This window comes from Temnothorax nylanderi, unplaced genomic scaffold (assembly GCF_030848795.1).
Source record: "Temnothorax nylanderi isolate EJ_2023f unplaced genomic scaffold, tnyl_v1.0 TNYL_tig0301_pilon, whole genome shotgun sequence".
NCBI classification, from domain to species: domain Eukaryota; kingdom Metazoa; phylum Arthropoda; class Insecta; order Hymenoptera; family Formicidae; genus Temnothorax; species Temnothorax nylanderi.
The window spans coordinates 1-20,819 of record NW_027249363.1 but is presented as its reverse complement, the minus strand read 5'-3'; the positions used below and the strand labels follow the sequence as shown (position 1 = coordinate 20,819).

The following is a 20,819-nucleotide window of genomic DNA, read 5'->3' as shown; positions in this document are numbered from 1 at the left end:
TCTCTTTCGTCGTGCGCCCATGTCAAAAAACGCTGCCGCGCAGCAACGTCTTTCCTCGTACTAAGCACGGGATTTTTCCGTGCATCGCACCGGCTTTCGCGTTGCGAACGTAGCACGTCGTATCTTCGTGCTACGATCGCGACGCGAAAGCCGGTGCGATGCACGGAAAAATCCCGTGCTTAGTACGAGGAAAGACGTTGCTGCGCGGCAGCGTGTTTTGACATGGGAGACACGGCCCAGCGTAGTGGCAGGGCGCAGCGCGTTTCATGGTCCGCCTTGCATGATCTCATACGGTGAAAACCTTTTTCCGTGTGGCTCGCGGCGGAAAACAGTGGATAATTGTCTTGTGGAAGATCTTATTGGTAAAATAACTCACTAATTGTACTAAAAATTGTGTGTTATTGAGCTTCAGTTTGTTGGTTATGTCAATGTGCTGTCCATTGCCTCAAATAATAATCTAATAAAGTGCCATAAACCATTTTCTAGAACAGTGCTACGCGCCGACCGCATCAGCTGTCAATTTTTTATTGCACTGTTCCCTGTTGAAAAAAATCACGTAACTCTGTAACATAACAAAATCATGTAACTGTGTAACGTAACAGAGATACGTAATTTGCTACGTATCAGTTTCGGACGTTTTGTTACGTAACAAAAGCATGTACCTCTGTTACATAATAAAATCACGTACTTTTTCATAAATGAAGGATTTCTCTTTTTTAGTATTATCTTGAGTTTCAGTGTTAAATTTTAGTGTCATTTCAATCAACTCTTCTGCATGAGTTTTTCTACTAAAAATTGCTTTCATGTAAATCAGGTCAAAATTGTCGTATAAATAATAAAAACTCAGTTAACTCGGTTTTACGGACAATAATCTTTAATTTTATGATTTATTACACCAATAAATTCAGTATATTAAATGTAGTATTTATAGTACTTATAATATATATATTTTACAATATATACATATGAGTTTGAAGTTTGCACCGCTGGGATACAGCGATCAAATCTCTCTCTCTCTCTCTCTCTCTCTCTCTCTCTCTCTCTCTCTCTCTCTCTCTCTCTCTCTCTCTCACACACACACACACACACACACACACACACACACACACACATTCTTTATATTTCATAATTGGATCCTTATTGTTACAATAATAATACAATAATATTAGTACGATACCGGTACAAGTACTTGTATATCTCTGTCTATCATTACGAATGTATGTCAATGTTAAAACACGAGATTTAAGACAATAATTGCGTATATGAAAAAAATGTTATTAATAAAAATACAAATTTGGCACTGCACAAATATACATCGTATTATTAATATCAATAAAAACGCAAACCCTTTCAATCGTATTAGTTTCTATTGCAAGTAATGCATTAGGAATATCTATTACTTTTTTCATCGATGTATTATTATTATTAAAAATATGTTCTATATTTACTATATTGCATATTGTATACTCTTTTCTACTTAACGGGTCGATTATAAAATCTATTATTCGGATAAAACTTCCTTCCTTTGTAAAAGCAAAAGAATTATTTGAGCGGTGCCTATTTTTTCTGGACGATGTATATAGACAACGCTCTTTAACAATTTTATGATACACCCTACTTTCATGTGATAAGCCAAGTTCTTGAATCCATCTTAAATTTGTTGGATAGTTTGTTCCAAAGTATCTTGCATGAGATATTTTGAAGGTTGTTTTGGCATGTTTTTTATCAAGATAGGATATAAAATTACTGATCATTGAAAACGGTCTTAGTGCTACGTGTTCTTTCAGAATTAATTGACTTTGATTCATAGCAATTGTCCTACATATCTGATGAATAACTCCCTTAGCAGCTTGGACTTTCTTTACGATTTGACCATTACCACTTTCGAAGCAATATCCAGAGTGAGCCCATAGCGGTCCCCAATCTGCCACGCTTTGTGCCAAGTGTAATAGCTGATGAATGTTAAATGTCATCGCACTTTTTGAATAATATATTTCAGTGTAAGCAACAAATCTTTTCAATAGACCATCTGCATGATTTAGTTCAGTACGTGTAATACTTCTTTTTAATAAAATGTAATATGCTTCTACCAAAAGCGCCCAATGTTCCGCATAAATTTGCAAATGAGGAAAACACATTAGAATCGGAATGCTATAGTAGAGAGTCCAATTTTCGTACTCTCTCGCCTTCCACCATTTTCTGTCTCGAATAGAGCGAGATAATCGGGCAATTTGATTTGGAACTTTTATTTCTTTTAACATAATATCAATATTATGAATATCATTATTAGTCAATGAGTACGGTAAGTTGTTTGATTCAATCCAGTATTGTAAAAATTGTTCTGCTATTCCCAAATTGATGCAGTGCATACTATCCGGAACAAACCCAGAAATTACGTTAAAACCTCTCAAATTTAGTAGAACTGTTGGTTTTTTAACGCCATAAACAGGATTTGCAGATGTTAGACTCTGCTGCATGTGTCTAATCATTTGCATCTCAGTTCGTTTGGATGGCATCTCATCTAAAAGGACATATTTGATACTTCCACCTCTTTGTAATGCAACATAAAAACCTGGATGCAAGCACCAATTACATCCATAGTAACCATTATATTGAACTAAACCTTGCATTGGTGCACGAGCCACGGAATCGACACAGCAACATACTGTGTACACTTTAATACAATGGTCTTTATTTTTTATGGTACACCAAACACCTTCGTTTGATAATTCGTTTATGTAAGCAACATATGGTTCTAAAAAAATATTCATATCAGGTTTATCTTTACCGAACCATACGCCGCAAACAATGGAATTAGACATTCTTATCTCAAATGGCATTTCATTAATTATTAATTGAATAGGCCAAATTGAAAATTTAGAACTTTCAAAAACCGGTGATCCATCACTATTGAAAGTCGCTGTTACAAAATTGGTTTTGTCATTCGCTGATAAAACATTCATAAATTCCTTATACATTGCTCCATCAATAAATTCATCAATATTTTCCTTATTTCGCATTCTATCATTAACTACAGATTCATAATGTCTGCTGTTGTCTTGAATTAAATTAGCGATTTCATTGCGTACCTTAATAATGGTAAAAAAGTCTGTATACGTTGAATCTTTTAATAAAATTTCTGTATCACATGTATTACACTTAGTACGACGATCTTTTCGATTAAATTTTTTAACGTATTTTTTACAATGTGGACAAACAGCATGGTATTCAATGTTTTCATTTGAGTTAAATATTTGATCAATAAGATAGCGCGTATCTGGTAATATCGACAATCCAAAATAACTATTTAACATTTTAAATAAGTCAGCTATGGCAGATTGTGGTAAATTATATGTTAACCCGTACTTTAGCACTGTAAGTAACATTTCTGCTTTACTCACTGTTATTGGCACATTAATTGTGACATTCATTTCATCTTTTTGTAACATTTTTACTAATCTACTAAAACAAACGTCATGTGCTAAGGCAGCCGTTGATTCGTTTTCTATTTCGTTGAATAACTGTTGATGACATATTTCCATCATCGTCGCCACTATCGTTGTCGCTGTCATTATTATTACCACTTTCTTCAAATAATTCTTCATTTGCTTCGTGTATCCATGTATCCTAAACATAGAATTTTATGTTAATTATTATTACGTTAGAAAATTTATAAATGTAAAATATCGATTATACTTTTCTTTAAAAGCAGTTAGCGACATTAAATAAACAATACTGAATACTTGTTGCTTTTCATTATTTTTACAAAAATAATTTTAAAGTATTTAAAACAAAATATATTCATACATTAAAAGATTCATCATCCGAATCTGTTAAACCAAACAGGACAGTTCGATTGTGCATTAGTGATGAAGATGCATCTAGTACCTGCAATATAAGTATTGTATATTTATTAATATTATGTGTTATAAGAAACTTGATGGTTAAATTCTACAGTAAGTAATAAGTTTCTTTTTTCATCGATGTAAATTTGAATGGATTTCTATATGGTGAATTTGTACAATATCTATATATAGATTTCTATACATTTTCAACAGTCAATAAAAGAGTGTTAATTTTATTATATGTATTCGTTATAAAGTAAAACGTTAATTTTGTGTTATATGTAAATTAAAAAGTTTTGTAAAACTAGTAATTTCAAGTGTAACAGAAACATATTAAGAATGAAGTTTCATGATAAACTTATACTAACCTGCTCCGGTACTGACAATAATGATTCATTTACATTATTTTGTACATTCAACATAGATTGTACAGGATGGTTTTGTACTGATAGCAGTGATGAGTTAAAACTTTCTTCTGTAAAACCTGCAAGGTTCCCTTGTGCTAATTCTGGTGGCACAGATAATGAACAAACATTATTTTGTTCATTGCTGTTGCTTTCTCTTTCGCTGCTCTCATGGTCACTGGGCGGTTCATGATATGAACACTGCTAAATAAAAATAGTAAAATAATATTAATATGTATAAAAATGCATTTACTTTTTTTATCAGTATATTTTAATATTTAAAAAAATTGGTTTTTATCTTATTGTTGATTTCAGTCCAGATAATAGAAGCCCAGCACGCATGTCCAAAATCGGGATCTAAGACGTCTAAGAGACAAAGATTTTAGACGTCTTACAAAATAATGGCTAAAAGACGTCTTATGTCCCGATTTTGGATATGGTGCTGTCTGGGAAGCAATATAAAATTATATGAGTAATTAAAAATACTATTATACTTTATAGCATACCTACATGTTACTAAATCTGCGACTTTCATGCAGATAAGGTATTATAATATTTTTGAATGTTATTTATGCAAAAAAACATTTCATACTAATTACGTATATCATACTTATATAAGTAACTTAATATAATATAAAGATTTTGAACATATTATTTTAAATTACTAAAACATGTTTTTGTGGGTATTACTTTGTAATGCTTACCCGCCATTTTTCATCTTCGCTACTGTCATTGTTCTGACTCCTGCTTCGCTTTCGACGTCGATCATGTCTAGTTGATCTTGGTACTTCTTTTGATTGATCTTCAAGATATATGCTGTATCTTCTCTTCATCGTGTACTATTTTAATTATAAAGAAAACAAGTAAACAAAATATAAGTAATAATGATGATCAACGATCTAAGCGTGTTGACCAGCGTTGTATTAATCACGTACAACAAACGATTAAGGATATAAGCTCGTTTAGACAAGGAGATTAGAAACAAAAGATTTTTTTGGTAACTAAGAAAATAGAAATTAAAAATATTGTAAACAGTATCCAGTGAAAACAACTTAATCAAAATGATGTCAAAGTGACATGAAATTCATGAGCAGTTTGATGTCTAAATGAGTGATCGAAATGATGGCGAAATGATAGCAATATGACTTTATAACGTCCCATACCGTGATAGTGATTTTGACTGTCATTTTGACGTCTGTTTGACGACAAGATGACAGTCACCCTGCACAGGAATAATTCACCTTCTATTCTGTTTTATAAGTGCTTGATAACGTCTCAGGAAATTCCGGATCCCAAAAACCTTTAAAAAATTATATTTATTATATATAACACAAAAAAGTGATAATGAAATAAAATATTATACCTTCTGGTGTATTTGGTCGCTCATATTCGTGTCGATGTCGCGAGACTTGATTCTTCCGTTTTTTTAAATCTTCTTCTGACAATGACAACATTTTATAATACTAAAAATCAAATATCATGATTTACTTTTTTATAAGAAAAATTTTTATATTTATTTATTTATATATTTATATATTTATTTATATTTTTTATTTATTTATATCTCATATAATTATACTGTTAATATTGCATTAAAAATAAAACTCACTTCTCTGCATTGCCAGCAATCCGAGCCGTTTAACTTTGCTCTGTCAGTTTTACATCGCATGTTAAGCTTTCTTTTTGACCTTCTATAAATAATGTTTTTATTAGATATATAAAAGCAACTTACGTTACCACAATTGTTAAGTGATATTTACACATTAAACTTATCCTTTTTTAATAATTTTTTTTCAGGTGACTTATTTTCAGTAACAGTTGCATTTGCATTATTCTCGACTGGATAAAATGTAGGTCGACATTGTTTCCGTCTTTTCCTTCGATATGATAATACCGACGGACTTTTTGGCTCATTATTTTCGTCGGTATTTTCGTGCAAAACATTTGCATCTGATGGAACAAATTCCGTATCGGAACCTAATTCCAATAATGGGACACTATCGTTTTCTTGCATAGCATTATTTAAGTGTTAACATCGCTTCATCCTTTGTTTTCGAACAAGGTATTAATTGTATTAACTGTAATTTGGGATAAAAAATGACTACAAAATCACATATACATATATATAATATATATATAATAATTAATCGATGATTATAGGGTCACTATTTCCAACGTCTGTTAATCTCTAATCGACGGTTAACTTATCAGAAAAGCGAATAAAAATTGGTTATTTTGAAAGTTAATCGTCAGTTAGAGGTTAACAAACATTGGAAATAGTGAGCCTAAACGGTTTTGACGTCATATTGACATCATTTTGACTACGCTGTTTTCACTGGGTAAGGTACTACCAAAAATACAGAAAAATAAGTGTTATAACAAAGTTACTTACGGAAAATCAACACGGAAATTTGTTATGCACTCACACGCTTTGCAGTAATACCGTCTTTGTAACTTTGTTGATTGTATAGAATCACGGTCGCACGATACCACCAGTCGCGAAAAACAATAACGCACAATGAGACCGCCAAAAGTACGCACATATATATGTGCGCATTCCCTCCACGCTCTTACTTACGGAAAATCAACACGGAAATTTGTTATGCATTCACACGCTTTGCAGTAATACCGTCTTTGTAACTTTGTTGTTGATTGTAGAATCACGGTCGCACGATACCACTAGTCGCGAAAAACAATAACGCACAATAAGACCGCCAAAAGTACGCACATATATATGTGCGCATTCCCTCCACGCTCTGTGACGCTCTGGCAACAGACAGCGTCTCATCGAAACTGGCATCACTGCTCGACAGTCGACAGTGCTTTCAAATTTTGGCGCGTGCATGTCGCCAAACAGTCATAGTTGCCAACTTCGAGACGCTGTCTCCGCTGCCTAGCGTAGAGGGGGTAAAGCAGGGCACACACACTTTTCGTAGAACGTAATAGTAAGGTTTCGACCAATCGCGTTGCTCGATTCGGCCTTCTGTAACCGTAGAAGTAAGAATCGAGCAACACGATTGGTCGAAATCTTACTGTTACGTTCTACGAAAGGTGTGTGTGCCCTGCGAGGTGCCCTGCTTAAAAACCCGGACACACACTTTTTCGTAACAGTAACAGTAAAGTTTCGACCAATCGCGTTGCTTGAATCGGGAACGTACGGCCGTACGTTCCCGAATCGAGCAACGCGATTGGTCGAAACTTTACTGTTACTGTTACGAAAAAGTGTGTGTCCGGGCCCTAAAGCACACAAGAAAGGAGCCGTGTACATACATACGTGTGCGCTCGAAGTCGCTCGAAGCTGCTCGAAGCGCTCATGTACATATGTATGTATATATGTATACATAGTGTGCTTTTCATTTAGCGACTCAAGTCGACACAAGCGTCATTCTGTCTCTTTTCAACTGCATCTAGTGAGCAACAAAGATAGAGTGACGCTTGTGTCGACTTGTGTCGTTAACTGGAAAGCACCCATACATGAGGGTGCCATTACATGGAGCGCGGAAACGCGGAAACGCGGAAGCGCGGAAGACAAAATTTACTAAATTTCCGTCCATCCGTTCCGTTCATTTGGTTGCCTTATGTTATATGGAGCACAATTTGCGCGGAAAAGCGGAACAATATGGTGATAACTAGACATTTATATTCCTTTATTAAATATGTGTTGACTTAATTCATTGCAATTTGTATTAGTATGCTTATCTTTTCAGTTTATTTATTGAATACAAGCATTTTAATCAATAAATACCGCTAAACATTCTTATTTTATAATTCCCTATTCCGCTTTTCCGCGCAAATTGTGCTCCATGTAATATAAGGGTGCGTCCCCATAGAGAAAGAAATAGCGAACGGAACAGTAACGGAAAAGCTATGGTGGGGGGTTAGCCAATGAGAGTAATTCCGTCTTAATTCCGTTCCGCTATTTCGTGGCCGGGATCCCCATGGCAAAAATTTTCCGGAACGGAACAGTAACGGAACACAATTCCACGCAATTTTACGCCATTGTCGCAAACCGGCAAAAATAGTCGCATAACCTGTACGCAACGTGTATTTTGTTATAATCGCTGGTAATTGTGCTTTAAAGACACTGAGAACTGCTGAGAACAGGCTCGCTAAATGTTTAATAAAAAATTCGCCTACAAAAGTATTATAATATTCTAAATCTAAAGTATATCAATTAATTCACACGACATGGTAAAGTATTCATTATATATGTATTTTATCTACCAACAAGGTGTAGGGAAGACCGGGGCCTAACCGTCGCCGGGGTTGAACCGTCAAATCAAATATCTCGGAACCTGTATATTGTGCGAACTCGCTATTAACATTGTAAACGCTGCTTATGGTACCCATGTGACCAACGGAGTTTCGGCAGGTTATCTGCCGTGTTATGATTTTTACGAGGGCAAACGTGTTTTTGGAAGGTGAAAGTGAAATTTTCTGCGCGTGGAAATTTTGTAATATCTGCAATAATATTTGCTCTCCAAATCTCAAAGTACGTGATTATAAAGAGTAATGCATGCTGAACACGAATCCAGTGTAGTTTTTTCATTATCGTTGATGTCTAATATTTCGTGGGCGATCAAACTTGAAACTTGTGCTTGGGGCTTATCCGTCAGTAAGCACCCGGGGTTTATCCGTCAGTCTCGTCACTGTGGCGCGCCGGGCGCACGACTTTGGCTCACGGCGATTTCAGGTTAGGTTGTAACCGAACGATGTATAATCGGGTCACGGGACGCTCTGTTTTGCCCTCTGAGTCATCGGTCGCCACTCGGTTTATCCTCAACCTACCGAGAAGGTACGTATTTACGAACTTATGGTTAACTAATTTGTTTAAACAATCCCCTTTTCAGATTCTTGACCGGGGTGCCCACTCTCCATCGCCTCCTCTCGGATCATCACCGCTAATCACCAGCCTCGGTCAACGTAGTATCGAGATGGCTTACCACCAGGCTAAGTCCCGATATGGTAAATTAAGTTAATTAATTTTTATTATTTTCAGGTTTTCGAGACGGGTGCCTCATCTGTGTCGCCGGCCCATGGATCACCGCTGCTGAACGCCCGCCAGGATCCCCGTATACACAAGATGGCTGACCACCGCTCCACCGAGGTAAGTATAAGTACCGTGGTTAACTAACTTAATTGTTGCTACTTTTTTTCAGGATTTCGCCGCTGCTGCCTCATCTCCGATGCCCACTGATGTAGCACCGATAAAAACCTCCGATCCGGATCAACGATTATGGAAGATGGCTGACACCCGTGCAGGTAAGTATCAGGTAAGTAATCGTTAACACTTTTATTTTCACAAATGTCGTTTCCATTTATTCATAATCTTCGTTTTACACAAACAGGTTTTCGCTGTTACAAGTTCCGCGCAAGATGGCGGTCGCACGTCTCGCAAAGTGCGAAGTTTCGCTTTTCGGTTTACTCGGACCGTTCGCCTTTTGTATCGGCGACAATTAACGCGTTTCGCGGGCGTTCCCGTTGGTTTCGGACGCTGTGGTAAACTAATTATCGTAATCCGATAGACGGTCGCGAACTTTCCGCGACACACCGAGATATACGCGCGAGAGAGATGTTACCTATACGAGCGCCCACGAGAGACTGCCGCGAGGAATATTCCGCTCTCGGGCTCCCCACCTTCGGAATTTTCCCCCTCCATGGCGTCACGGCCGCTTTCTCTCTGAGGAATGCGCGTTACTACGCAGTAACATCTGGTGTTTACCAGTTCCGGGCGCGCCAGATGTTCGCGGTGGAAAATTCCACTTGCATACCCTTATGAATAACATACTTTATTACCTCCCGGGTAGTGGTTTTTCACTACTTACAATTTTCGCTTTTCGTTGGCGCCGACCTATGCGCACGACTCCTATGACGTCACTATACGGGAACCTGGACCGACTTCCTGGCGAAGATGTCCAGGTCCACTTCGCGGTGCCCGCCGTTGACGGCGACCCCCGGTGTTCGCTTCCACGACCCTTCCCGACTATATTCCGGCCTCGGTTCCCGTAGCCGGTGTCCGGGTAACGTTTTCGCGGACCGTGTCCCCGTAACTCGCGTCCGGGTGCTCGGATTACGACGGCGCCTGGTCCCTCGGGTGTACCAGGTCTTCCTGATACGGCACCGCCGGCTTTTCCTCGGAGAAGACGCCTGTCCCGCTCTTTCGCCTCCTGGTGATCGGATCGCGACGCGGTTCGGCTGTGCCTGCCTCTCGTGATGCCCTGATGTGGCACAGACGGTTATTTGTCCGATAATTCCGCCCGATGGGATAGTTGGTGTCCGCGGTCCTGAAACCCTCGTTCCGACCGAGGTTTCATCGCGGATTTTGCGGTACCACATACGGGGTGATCCCGCAGTGAGAATTGTGTGTGGCTGACGGCTTTTATTCTACGCGCTATGTCTCGATCCATGCGCTATCCGACAAAATCAAATCTTTAAAGCCTAGCCGAGCACCAGTGTGCTAAACTGAAATACAAGTATGGGACGGCATAACAAAGGAAAGCGCTTGTAAGCTATGTTACGAGCCATTGCTCGGCGAACTAGGTCGCGAAATAACGCTTACGTCTAACTTAGCCTAATGCGCCGGACGGATTGCGGGAACCGCACGATCAAAACAAAGAGAATTTATTACATAAATTCCGTCCTCGGAACGCTACGCAAAACCTACTAACTACTCCAGGGTTTTCACCCCGTCGCCCCGGGAGTCGTCCCCGGATGAAGGGCTCAAGAAGTCCTCCGAGTGGTCGTCCCGTCGTTGCTGCCGCCGACTTCTCCCCTACGGAGGAACCCTCAGGGTACCCTTTATATGGGGCTTGCGACTTGGAAGCATGCGGTTGCAAGGTTTCCCTCGAGCGTGATTCTGTCTTCCCTTGCACGTGCGTCAGTTTGTATAGGAGGGAAATGGTACTCACGTATCGTCGCAAAACGGGTGTTTTGGCCGACCGAAAAGATGGCGGACCGTTGTTTTTGAGATCGCTCGCGCTCACGGCACGTCGGCGAGGTACGGCGAGGCACGGCACGGCTCTGAGATCCCGCGATTTCCGCGCGAGAGTTGACATGCCGCTCGCGCGGTAGATCGTCCCGACTCCCGGCCGCGGTAAATCGTCGTTGTTGGTCGTTGTGTCAGTGACAGTCGCGCGTGCGACCGCATCGTCTAGCGTTCGCCGCATCGTCTCGGCGTCATTGTCGCCGCCGTTGTAGTGGTGGTGGTGTCGGTGGTGGTCATCGTCGTCGTCGTCGTCGTGGTGGTGGTGGTGGTGGTGGTGGTGGTGGTGATGGTCGTGGCCGTCGTCGTCGTCGTCGTCGTTGCTCCGTACAAAGCGACGTAAATCACAGAATCCCTGGGTCCTGACGGAGCGATTCCGACGACGTGTCGTCGTCGGCGCGTCGAGGAATCGGCGCGAGGACGCCGTCGATTCCCGTCGACAAGGAGCAACTCAAGAAGGCAGTTCTTGCGGTGAGAAAAGATAAAATAAAAAAATGCCACACAAACAGAACCGCAGCCTTCGACGAGCAGTGGGCGTAAATCGAAATCAAGGAAGCAGCAGCGGTTGGATTCTGACGAAGACTTGGATATTACGTGCTGCGTGTGCTCAAAGAAGTTGACAATAAACAGAGCATATGGGAAACAGTGCATTGCGTGCGAGCGTAGGGCACACAACACATGCGTGCGCTTGTCAGGATCTGTATTCACGTGCCTAAAATGTTTTATGGAATAGGTAAAACAATTATTTTTTAATAAATTTTTATATTTTTCTCTTAAAAAACAATTATTAAAATGTATCCTATCATTTTTCAGGATTAGATGTATGTATATGTATTGAAAATGCAGTGTGACGGATAAACCCCGGGGGGGGTGACGGTTAAACCCCGGCATTTTTGAGATTTCAATTTTTCCACCGTTGTCGTTTTTGCTCTATACCGGTTAAACAAAGCAACGTAGATAAAAATTTCCTATATAAATTTTGTAGCTAAAGGTTCACTCTTTACAGTGGTATACCACATTTAACTAAAATTATTTATTTTTTTGTTAAAAATCGGCACCGAAAAAAAACTGACGGTTAGGCCCCGGTCTCCCCTATGTATAACAACTAATATATTTATATATTTTAATTTTTTAGGAACAATATAAGTGTGGGTATTGCAGTTGGATATTAAAACATGACCAACTTGAACAGCATTCTTGCTTTGCGAACAATCTACATTCATTAGTGATGGATAATGAAAAAAGACTTTTCATAACAGGTAATAAAAATTTCTAAAATTATATTGTTAATAAATTGTTTAAATTACTTTACTAATAAATTGTTATTGCAGGAAACGAGACTAACAAAACCAACGAGGATAATGTGCAAGATGAATATTGGCTGGATGAGAACTTCAACGGAACTAACGAAGACAATGTGCAAGATAAAGATGGATGTGCAAGATAAAGGCTGGATGAGGACCTTAACGAAACTAACGAAGATAATGTGCAAGATAAAGATAGGCTGGATGAGGAACTCATCTCAGCTGTAAAAAACAGACCCGCGTTGTACGATAGTAGTTTGCCGGTGAAACAAAGAGGAAGAAAACAAAAAGATCGCTTGTGGATAAACTTAAACAATTTATTAACAATATAATTTTAGAAATTTTTATTACCTGTTATGAAAAGTCTTCTTTCATTATCCATCACTAATGAATGTAGATTGTTCGCAAAGCAAGAATACTGTTCAAGTTGGTCATGTTTTAATATCCAACTGCAATACCCACACTTATATTGTTCCTAAAAAATTAAAATATATAAATATATTAGTTGTTATACATACACCTTGTTGGTAGATAAAATACATATATAATGAATACTTTACCATGTCGTGTGAATTAATTGATATACTTTAGATTTAGAATATTATAATACTTTTGTAGGCGAATTATTTATTAAACATTTAGCGAGCCTGTTCTCAGCAGTTCTGTGTCTTTAAAGCACAATTACCAGCGATTATAACAAAATACACGTTGCGTACAGGTTATGCGACTATGTTTGCCGGTTTGCGACAATGGCGTAGAATTGCGTGGAATTGTGTTCCGTTACTGTTCCGTTCCGGAAAATTTTTGCCATGGGGATCCCGGCCACGAAATAGCGGAACGGAATTAAGACGGAATTACTCTCATTGGCTAACCCCCCACCATAGCTTTTCCGTTACTGTTCCGTTCCGCTATTTCTTTCTCCATGGGGACGCACCCTAAGGCAACAAATGAACGGAACGGATCGACGGAAATCTAGTAAATTTTGTCTTCCGCGCTTCCGCGTTTCCGCGTTTCCGCGCTCCATGTAATGGCACCCTGACTCCTTCCTTGTGTGCGCTACCACCTCCACATGCCAGACAGTGGACAGTGTCTCGAAATGGCACCACTGACGATGCGTACTTTTATTGGCGGGTTTATTGTGCATACTTTTGGCGGGATCATCGTACGTACTTTTAGCGGGCTTTATCGTGCGTCACTGTTTTTCACGACTAGTGGTATCGTGGCAATCACGTCCAACCATCTACCGATTCCACAATCAACAGCAAAGGTACAAAAAACGGTATTATTGCAAACCGTGTGAGTGCATACAAAATTTCTGTGTTAATTTTTCGTAAGTAACTTTGTTATAACCTATTTTTCTGTATTTTTGATAGTACCTTACTTTTTACAATATTCACGCAACATACTTTACTCAAGCAATATAATTACGCTGAAAGATCAATATTATTAATCATTTAATATTGTTCAATAATATGAATTATTTAATAATATAAGAAAATAAACATAGGTCTATAGTTTACACCGATTACTTGATACGCGTATTAAATAGTAAATAATTAATAAATTAGTTTGATTATTGGCTGATCAGCTCAAATTTACAATTTAATACGCATATCAAGAGATCGGTGTAAACTAGGCCATATAAATATTTAGTTCAATTTTTTCATTTTAAAAGTCTCATATACCTCCTTCTATTATACCAGAATGAATTTCTTGTAACTTTTCAAAGGAAGATTTATATATATTTTGGGACTTAAAAATATTTTACAAACAATTTCACAGATCATGCATGAGGAAAGTGAAAATCTGTATGCAGCAGTACGGTTTTATAACGATGAAAGGAAAAAAATTGAAATTGTTTCTGTTGCGTCAATAAAAGATTTTATTTTTAATGATAACTACCCAGATTCATTTTATGTGAAAAGATTTAGTGACGCACTGGATGAAGAAATGTATGAACCGGCACAAATTCTGGCTGTTTCAGGTAAGTTTACTATTTAACATTTTATCTATATTTTTTTACTTTATATTTGTTTAAGTATAATAGCTAGGTTTACAACGTTTGAATATTTTACAATTTTTTAAGTATAACATATATGTTATAATAAATTACTTATATTTATATATTATTTTCGGCAAGTAATCCAGCTTAATTTTTTCAACAAATTGCAAATTAATACAAATATCATTTAATATTATATTTATGCATTTCAACCTATTTTGAATTAAGATAGAAAGGTTAATTATAATATTTTCTTCAAATATTTCTTTTATCAATAGTTTTTTATCTCAATTTCATACAAAACCTTGTGATCATAACTAAGAAATAAATTTTTTAGATTTTTTTTCATATATATTCATGTTTTTGTAATCATATATTATATTCAATCATCAATATGTTTATGTAAATCTATCTTTTTTACATTGATTTCAATTAATACAGTAAGACAGAAAATAAAACTTAATGCTCCTGAGCTCTTTTTGACATCTTGTGAGATTGTGACGTCAGAGGCGAGAAATGACACCCTATTTTGTCGTGTGTTATTCTGAAATAAAAAGACATTTCAATAAATAATCACTACAGATCGTTTTAGAACATTTCTAAAATTGACCGAAAAGTAACCTTTTCCCTCGACAATAAACAAACTACTGTAAAATGAATGTAATTCGAAAACTAGTCATACACCTGCGCCTGCATTGTATTACATTCATTTTACGGTTGTTTGTTTATTGTCGAGGGAAAAGGATAGTTTTCGGCCAATTTTAGAAGTGTTCTGAAACGATCTATTATAGTGATATTTTATCGAAATGATTTTTTTTTCCAGAATGACACACGACAAAATAGGGTGTCATTTCTCGCCTCTGACGTCACAATCTCACAAGAGCCTACGAGCCTTAAGGAATCTAAATTCCAGTGTTATTGGCAACAGGTTTTTGATTTATTTTTCTTATAGATAACAAAGAAGAATTAAGCTATAATAAGAAGCGTTATGTCTTTCACAAATTACGCTACAGTGACGCTGTGGAGTTTTTACAAAACCAAGCCGTTGACCAAAGAGACGACCATAGTGACGTACTGAACAAGCCGAGAGATAAAACCAACGTAATGTTAAAGTTTTTTATATATGTATGTGTATGTATGTGTGCATATCCCTGCAAGTACTATGTATGAGTGTGTATGTGTGAGTGTATATATGTGTGGATGCATATTAGAGATCCTATAATAAGAGTCTGGCCATGAGGTGATTTGGTCATTCATATCGCTTTTTCCTTCTCTCTTATCTTATTTTCTCTTTCTGTTTCTCTTGCTTTTGACAAGAAATGGCGAACCAACCAAAGTTGTTACCATACCCAGATAGCAAAATGTGTTCGTTCTGAGTACATATTGTACTCACGTTTATTAAAAACATGATGGCAAGAATAGACACAGATGCGGGCTCATATGTTGCTCAGAATGCAGACATGTTATGAAATCTATAAAAGTTTACAAAATAGTGACATAATGAACACATAAATGTTCAATGAAATACTGCATATTGTGTGCATATAAAGCTCAAGAAATGACAACAATTTTAAATATTTCATACTTAATAAAATTATTTAAAAACATGTAAATAAATAAGTAAGACGTATCCAACAATTTATCAAAAATTGCTTCGCTGACCTCTGCACTGTGATACCAGAGGTATCACTTAAGCTGATCTGCAGCAAAGAACATTGTAATTAGGCTTCTCACAAGCTCGCCTCTTATACTAGCGCGTGATGATTTTTGATTACGAGAAAGTGACGCGTGGTATAGCCGCGTCGCGGCAGCGTACGGTACTAGCGCTCGCGATAATTGTTGTAAAATTATTTCCACCAGGGTCAGCATGTGATTATCATGAGTTGGCTAAGTAACGTCAATATCTGAGCTCATATATTTCCTCATATACATGTTAACTTGTATTCATGATGTGTATCATCACAATATGATCACAAGACATACATCACATTTCGATCAATATCAGAAGATCATGACGTGATGAAATCTGATCATCAGGCATTGCTATCTGGGTATATATGGTTGGACTCATATTATAGGGTCTTTAATGTATATGTATGTGCGATCGCTTTTCTTTTACATTATATCAATAATTAACTTTCAGGAGTGGAAAACATCATCAAAATTAAAAGAGAGATCAGACAATAATCTTATAATACAAAAAAAACTTGATGCGTTAAACAGTGTCGCATTGACCTTTGAAAGTAGCAAAAGCGTAAATAAATTCGTTACAAAAAACTCACAAGAAGAAACATCTGATTTAGAAATCGATGAAAAGAACGAACTTTTAAACAAAGTGGATATTTGCTATACCAAAATAAAAACTTTGGAAGCAGAAAATGAGAAATTACAGAATATTATAAAAGAAAGAGAACAAGAACTAAAAGAAAAAAATGTTGAGTTGCACAAGTTAAAAGAAAAACAAAACTATATGGAAATGTGCAATAATAAACAATCACCAATAATACATCACTAAAGTCGCTACGTGAATCTGCAACCAGCAGGAAATTATTCCCTCAAAGTAAGTAAACTTTCAAAGGGGTTATTATATATATAAATAATGTAACATTTATTTGTTATTAAATAGTTAATATAGTTTTAATTGAAAACATCAAAATGAATTTTAAGAGGATTTGTATCTATCTTTAATATTCGCCTTTACTGATCTTGGTAATATATTTTATGCAAAAATAGATTTTTTACAAGAAAAATTTCATAGTGATATACATTTTCACTTTATATACGAAAACTGTTATACTTAATAATTCCAATGTAAATTGTTTATAATAAAAGGATTATGAGTACATATTAATAAATATTAATTTTTAATAATTATGAAAATATATATTTTAAATATTTTTTCATTTAGCAAATAAGACACATTTTGCTTCTCCATCAATAACACCGCAAGTTTCCCCAATATTAAGCTCGTGCAAACATTCGACATTAAGAAAAAGAAAAATAAAATATGACGATGTAGTCGACGACGAGGATTGTCGAGTGACTGAGCCATCAGCCAAGAACGTTCCAAAAGAATGTAATGACGTTGCAGTATTGAACGAAAGTCAAGCGAGTGATGAGAGAAGTAAAAGTAAAAAATCGAAAAAAGATAAATTGAAAATAGAAGATCGAAAACGTAATAAAAATGATACATATGATTCCGATGAATATAACAGGTCGGCAAATCGAATGGAAAATTTTACTGCGTGGACTGATGATTCTAAAGATGGAATAAAAGTAAGTAATGGACAATTGATAATTTTATTAGGTATCTGATTATAGATTTGAAGTTTTTTAAAGATTTAAACAATTAATTTAATATGATCTATTTCTCATCTATGAAGAAATCAGTTAAGTTGACAAAAAAAATTATTTATCTTTTATAATCATATATTGCTTCATCCTTTTACATTTTATAAAAGATTAGTGTTGGTGTACGGATTTACGTTAAGTATTAACTTGTATACTATTTCTAAGAAAAAAATGTTTATGCATGTTGACTATCAGGTAAAAATAATGCATTTACGCTACGGAGTTTCAATACCGTATAATGCGTGGAAAGAAGCACGAGACAGAAGACAGCTTCCCTGTTCGTGAGAAAAATATCTAAGGCTATATGGGGGTGTCATACCTTGATGAATCGTGCTGTGGAGCTCCAAAAAATAAATAAAGAACGTTTGGTTCATCGTTCCCCTAGAAAACCGCTGACGCCGAAAAAGAAGGCCGTTTTAGAAAGTGAGTTTACGTCAAGAGATAGAATATAAGTAAAAGAAAAATTTAATAAATAAAAATAAAAAGTAAAAATAAAAATTTAATTTTTTTTATTTCAGAATGCTATATTCATTATTTACAACTGCACAATCAGCTGCCTCAAAATATATCTCTTGAAGAACGAAAAGTACTCTCAAAGAAATGGCGAAGATATTTGAGTGTCTATATTAATTACTTAATTACGAGTGAATTAGAAAAACTGAAGGGTGCGTATATTTTATATTTAAAATATTATTAATAATTTCAAATTTATGTCAATCATATAACTATCGTACATATATTTGCAGAGACAAAGAAAGAAGAAGAGGCTGAAGGACAGGACAGTACATCCAACTCGTCGAGTTAAACAAAGAATGAAATTAAAACACACCGAAGATTTGTCTTTAAAGATTTTATATTGCTTCGAAAGTGATAATGGTCAAATTGTAAAGAAAGTCCAAGCTGCTAAGGGAGATTTATCAGATATGTAGGACAATTGCTATGAATCAAAGTCAATTAATTCTGAAAGAACACGTAGCACTAAGACCGTTTTCAATGATCAGTAATTTTATATCCTATCTTGACAAAAAACATGCCAAAACAACCTTCAAAATATCTCATGCAAGATACTTTGGAACAAACTATCCAACAAATTTAAGATGGATTCAAGAACTTGACTTATCACATGAAAATAGGATTATAAAATTGTTAAAAAGAGCGTTGTTTATATACATTTTCCAGAAAAAATAGGCTTCGCTCAAATAATACTTTTGCTTTTACAAAGGAAGGAAGTTTTATCCGAATAATAGATTATATAATCAACCCGTTAAGTAGAAAAGAGTATACAACATGCAATATAGTATAAAATATAGAACATATTTTCAATAATAATAATACATCGATGAAAAAAGTAATAGATATTCCTAATGCATTAGTTGCAATAGAAAGTAATACGATTCAAAGGATTTGCGTTTTTATTGATATTAATAATGCGATGTATATTTGTGCACAGTGCCAAATTTGTATTTTTATTAATAACATTTTTTTTCATATACGCAATTATTGTCTTAATTCTCATGTTTTAACATTGACATACACCCGTAAATAATACACCCGATATACAAGTATTTGTACCGGTATCCCATTTTGACTCTGCAAGATTTAAATTATAAACGAGTATGAAAGTGTTAACATAAATAAAGTAAAAACATGTAAATTAAGACACTTTTTTGTATGCAAACATTTATTTTTAGCTTGAATTATTACAAATTTTTCTATAAAGGTTATACTAGGTGCGCAACTAAGTTTCCGGGTTTTTTTTATCAATAAAAAATGGAAAATTTCAAGAGAAATACAAAAAATGGTTTATTCAAAGTATCGTCCCTCGCTAGCTATACATTTTCGCCATCTCTCTGGCAATACATGAATACCGCGACAATAAAACGACGCGTCTTTGGACCGAAACCATTCATCCAACCAATTTTGCACTTCTTCGAAATTGGTCAAGTGTAGCCCAGCCAAGCCATGCGCCATCGACCGGAACAAGTGATAATCGGAAGGCGCCAGGTCTGGCGAATACGGCGGGTGCGGTAGCAGATCCCATTTCAGCGTTTTGATGGTGTCCTGGACGATGGAACTGCGATGGCACGGAGCGTTGTCGTGCTGCAATATCACTCGTTCGTGTCTCGTGTCCCATTCTGGCCGTTTTTCGAGCAATGTATGGTTTAAATTGATCAGTTGTTGTCGGGAGCGATGCCCATTGACAGTTTCGCCCGGTTTCAGCAGCTCATAGTACACGATTCCTTTCTGGTCCCACCAAAGCGCTCCTTGTCCTCAGTGTCGAAATCGCCACTTCTGAAGCGTTTAAACCAATCTTCACAGGTAGTTTTCGATGGTGCATGTTCGCCGTAGGCCTCCTCAAGCAAACGACGTGCTTCAGCTGCATTTTTTTTCAAGTTAAAGCAGAAAAGCAAAGCTTCCCGCAAATGCTGTTTATTTGGCACAAAACTCGACATCTCCGTTGTTAGAAAAAATATTTTTGCGTTGCAATATGTGTTTATATAACAACTGGTTACTGTTAACAGATGTCCAAGCTATAACTTCAGACAACTTCAGACATGTAAGTCGAGTACATGTGTTATTGGTGCCATCTATGTGTGAAACGCGGAAACTTAGTTGCGCACCTAGTAGTATTATGTATGAATTATTAGTTTAAAAACCCTGAAAAGAGAAAGTTAACCTTTATCAATTAAATAAATAATTAATCAAATAAAACAAATAAAAAGGAGTAGTAATAATAATTTTATGACTTTTGGATTGTTGGCACTGCCAGGACTGAACACTTGATAAGGACCGAAAGTATCGAACGTCGTGAATTTTATATATTCAGTCAGAGTCGACGAAGAAAAGGTTTCTTTATTGATTAAAACAAATAAACTTGTAACATAATTATGTATTGTCTTTTCTTTTTACAAAACACATTGTAATGAGTTT

The 20,819-nt window shown here is 36.3% G+C and overlaps 4 long non-coding RNA genes across 4 annotated transcripts; 3 read left to right on the top strand and 1 right to left on the bottom strand.

The window, feature by feature from the left end:
• The first annotated feature begins 213 nt into the window (after window positions 1-213).
• Window positions 214-15,801, top strand: LOC139780842 (uncharacterized). Its single transcript, XR_011720355.1, has 3 exons — window positions 214-362; window positions 14,318-14,519; window positions 15,490-15,801. It is a non-coding gene; the product is annotated as an uncharacterized lncRNA (long non-coding RNA).
• On the bottom strand, window positions 4,968-5,708 carry LOC139780841 (uncharacterized). Its single transcript, XR_011720354.1, has 3 exons — window positions 5,613-5,708; window positions 5,413-5,549; window positions 4,968-5,088 (listed from the first exon to the last, which is right to left on the bottom strand). It is a non-coding gene; the product is annotated as an uncharacterized lncRNA (long non-coding RNA).
• On the top strand, window positions 12,350-13,094 carry LOC139780858 (uncharacterized). Its single transcript, XR_011720362.1, has 2 exons — window positions 12,350-12,490; window positions 12,563-13,094. It is a non-coding gene; the product is annotated as an uncharacterized lncRNA (long non-coding RNA).
• Window positions 15,802-17,791: 1,990 nt separating the features above from the next.
• On the top strand, window positions 17,792-18,537 carry LOC139780852 (uncharacterized). Its single transcript, XR_011720360.1, has 3 exons — window positions 17,792-17,813; window positions 18,084-18,311; window positions 18,407-18,537. It is a non-coding gene; the product is annotated as an uncharacterized lncRNA (long non-coding RNA).
• Window positions 18,538-20,819: the final 2,282 nt, after the last annotated feature.